Source organism: Tupaia chinensis, unplaced genomic scaffold (genome assembly GCF_000334495.1).
Source record: "Tupaia chinensis unplaced genomic scaffold, TupChi_1.0 Scaffold000479_1, whole genome shotgun sequence".
In the NCBI taxonomy this organism is placed as follows: domain Eukaryota; kingdom Metazoa; phylum Chordata; class Mammalia; order Scandentia; family Tupaiidae; genus Tupaia; species Tupaia belangeri.
In genome coordinates this window covers 1-4,138 of record NW_006159991.1, presented here as the reverse complement: position 1 = coordinate 4,138, position 4,138 = coordinate 1, and the positions used below count along the sequence as shown (strand labels likewise).

Genomic DNA, 4,138 nt, shown 5'->3' with positions numbered 1-4,138 from the left:
CTCCATCCCTCTTTGTTTCTCTCTGACAAACAAACATGTTCTTCGGCAAAAACCTAAAATAGGGAAAAAACAATTCTTGTTCAGTTTATAGATTTTTGTAGTAAAAGCCAAAATGGCTTTTACTGGGCTAAAATCAAGGTGTCAACAGGGCTGCATTCCTTCTGGAGGTTTTGGGGAGAATCCTTTTCATTGCCTTTTCTAGCTTCCCCAGGCCTCCTAAATTCCTCATGCTGTGGCCCCTTCCTCCATCTGAAAGCCGGTTACATAGCATTTTTTCTTTAAAAATATTTTATTTTACTCCATTTGTTTATTCATTTATTTTAATTTGACCAGAGAGGGACAGAGTGAGAGAGAGATAAGGAAAGTAAGAAAGCAAGCTGCTAGGTCTGGGACTTGAACTGTGGTAGACCATGTGGGAGTCCAGTGCCTTTAACCACCATGTCACCTGCTGGCCTCTGCATAGCATCTTTAAATCTATCTTTCTGTTATCACATCTCTTTATCTGACTCTGACCTTCTTGTCTTCATTCCCCCAGGAGGGACTGCCATGCTGCAATCCCGTCTCCTCTATTCTCCCCTCACGATCCTGGGCCAACAGGTGCATATGTCCAGTGTGATCCTCAAGCTGCTGGGTCTGGGACTCAAACCGCAGTTGGCTATGTGGGAATCCCGTGCCCCAACCACCATGCTACCCATGGGTCCCTAGTTTTTTATTTTGAAAATTAAGAAATGATACATATAAATGAAAATGGGAAATGCTTTCTATGAACTCACTCGGGTCAATCGTTCTTGTATTATTTACCTCTCACGTTTTTGACTGAAAGACTGAAATGACTGAACTGAAATGACTGAAATTTCGAAGCGACTGAAACTTTAAATCGTAAAAAACAGTTTTCATACATTTTCAGTTGAGAAAACAAACCCAAAAAGATTGCCAGTACAAAGCATATCACAAACATATCTAGGAAATTAAAGGATACTTTGTTCTGTTCTTTGCCAAAGGAAATTTTTTCAAGTTTTATCTAAGATTGAGCATCTTGCAGATCCTATCTTGAATTTATTTTGTGGAAGATTGTCTAATTAATATTGATTCTATGGAAGTGCTTATCTTTTGTAATCACTATGCTATGCTTTTTAAAATAAATATTACGCCAACTGCTGGACTGCTGGTCCTTTTTTTTTTTTTTTTTGAAATGCAGTTTTACCTTTAAAAGTACGCCATTTGTTTTAGACAGGTAACTTGTTTTATTGTTATTTGAATGACTCTGGAAATGTTTAACCTTACCACATTGATCTATGCTCTAAATTTATTTAGGTAATAGTGTGACAGTATAAGTATTATAGATATATAACTTTTTTTTATGTAGAAACGCATAAGCAAAAGTATTTTCCTCAGGTGAGTTTCAATGTAGGCAGCATTCTTTTTCACTTTTGAAAAAACAAATATTTCCCTGAAAATGTTCCATATGTCTGAGAATTATTTTTCCCTAGCAAGTATGTCGTTATATTTTATTTGAAAATATAAAAATGAAGAATATCCGCTTCTGATGTATAGCAGTCAAGTACAAAGAAAGAAAGCATGTGATTTGCGGATGCTTCAGGAAGTCCTTTTTGTCCTCTAGCAACTTAAAAATAATTTTTCTAGATTTTAGTAATTATATGTTTTGATAGCATTGGATAAAAATATAAGAATATTTTTTTACCTCTCTGAAAAAGGTGAAGATGACTATTTAAAAAACAAATATAAAAGATAAGATGCTGGACTCCTGGGGCCGGCAGGTGGCATGGTGACTAGAGGCTCTGGACTCCCACATGGCTGACTATGGTTTGAGTCCAGAACCTGGCAGCTTGGTTTCTTACTTTCTGTCTCTCTCTCTATCTCACTCACTTTGTCCCTCACTGGTTAAATTAAAATAGATAAATAAATAAATAAATAAAGAGACAAAGAAAGTTAAATAAAATAATTAAAAAAAAAAAGATATTTGACTCCCACACAACAGTGGTTGGAGTCCCAAATCCTAGGGCTTAAAATACACAGGGCGGGAACCAGCAGATGGCATAGGGTTATGTTGCTGGACTCCCGTGTAGTAAGCCATAGTCTGAGTCCCAGACTCCTGACTTAAACTTATGCAGGGTGTATATGAACATGCCTAAACCCCCTAGAGGAGAATGGAGGAGAAGGGCTTGCCATGTGGTCATCTGCCAGGGGTAGGAGTGGGGTGATTTTTTGCTTTCTGTCTCTCTGGAGAGCGAATGCATGTGTCCTATAGCAAAAATCTCTCCAAACAAACAAAAAAACCCAGAGAAAACCAAAACCAAAAAAAAATAACAAAACCCCAAAAAACGAAAATAAAAAACCAAACAAGGCGTTGTGCCTGCCTATCCAAAATTCCCAGAGGATTTTGGGGTGATTTCTACATTTCTATCTTTCTCTGTCTCTTCAGGGAGTACCCAAAAGCAAAAATCTCTCTCTCAAAAAAAAAAAAAGAAAAAGTAAAACCAGCTTTCCTCCCAACAGCCCCCAGTACACGCCATTCATGAATACTAACTGAGGGCAGCCCTTCAAGTTAGCCAGGGTCACCAAAGTGCTGGGCAGGACTGACTTTCAGGGACAGTGACCCAGGTGCATGTGGAATCTTCGGACGACACTAGCTGCTCCATTATCCACAATGTGAAAGGCCCCGTTGATGTGGGGGACGTGTTCATGCTCCTGGAGTCGGAAAAAGGGGCTCACGGGCTGCCCTGAAGTTTGTGCAGGGTCCTGGATATCTGGGATGACAACCTGGCCCATAGGAATGATCTCAATGTTGAATAAAGTGTTCGTATTCACCAAACGCTCATAGAAAAATAAAGTAATTTGACTGGAGAGGACTCAGGACTATCAGTCCTGATTATCAATCCTTTCATCTATAACTCTTGAGGAAGGCAGCATATTTGAAATGATGATACGGTAGGTTCATAGTCCACAGCAAGGTGTCTTTAGAGTGCTGAACAAATGGACCAAAGGACAGCAAAGCGCACATAATACCTGATGTCCTTCCTGTGCCATAGACATGTCTCGGCAGCCTGCAGATTGTGAAGCCTGGGTAGACGTCAACAGTATTGACTTTCTGTGCTTTGTAAAATTAAGTTTACAACTTAGTCATTTAACAAGGAAAAAATAAAAGGGGAAGACTAGAGATCCAGATTATTTAGATAAAAGTGTCATAAAATTGACTTGCGTTGGGTATCTTCTTCCACCATTGCGATCTGGTGTGTGTGCTCCGTCTCTCGCCTGTCTTCACACATGACGTTCAGGATTAAGTGATTCCTGGCCAAGAAGCAGAAGCAGAATCGTCCCATTCTCCAGTGGATTTGGATGAAAACTGGTAATAAGACCAGATACAGCTCCACGAAGAGACATTGGAGAAGAACCAAACTGGGTCTGCGAGGAGGCGACTGATATGGCACACATGCTTATGCTGTAAATGTCACCATGATTTGGACAGTGGGGCATGTTTTATTGAAAAAAATGTTTTTTTCTCTTTGTCTTCATGTTCTGCATTAGTATTAGTACTTTTTTGGGGAGGAGGGGCAGTTTCTGAATGAGTAGGAATATCTTTCCAGGTGAGTGCACAGGTACCCAGGGATCAATACACCGAAGTCATTGGAGCTGTGACCAGGCGGAACCAGCACTGTCCTGCAGGTTAATATGTAGAAAAAGACTGCTGAGTCAGCTTTCTTAAATCTCCCCTTAATGCTGAGTGGTGCTTATGAAGTAAGCGTGCAGACAGACACCAGCCGAAGCTAAAGGAAAGGTGCAGACTCCTAAATTAGGCCCAGGACCAGATCACTAGGACTCAAAGACCCGGGAGACTATGCTGCATTTGCTTCCAAAACGCGTGGGCGGAGGGGCTCAGCTTTGTCAGGCGATGTGATGCTGCAGAACATTTAGTGTGGGAGGAAGGAAGTCCGACCACTGTGAGCAAGCAGCCCGAGGGTGAGAACTACTACCGCAGTTGGAACACTTTCTATTTTGGGGGAATACTTTCTATAAAACACCCTCCTAGATTTTACTGTGACCTCTGTACCTAAAAGTGAAAAGACTCTTGCAAGTTTCGATGGAGGGGATTTAACCGAAAGATGTGACATTTTTTTTT

General features: G+C 40.5%; 1 pseudogene; it reads left to right on the top strand.

Annotated features, from left to right (window-relative positions):
• Positions 1 to 3,052: 3,052 nt before the first annotated feature.
• On the top strand, positions 3,053 to 3,441 carry LOC106735675 (60S ribosomal protein L39 pseudogene; annotated as a pseudogene).
• The last annotated feature ends 697 nt before the right edge of the window (positions 3,442 to 4,138 follow it).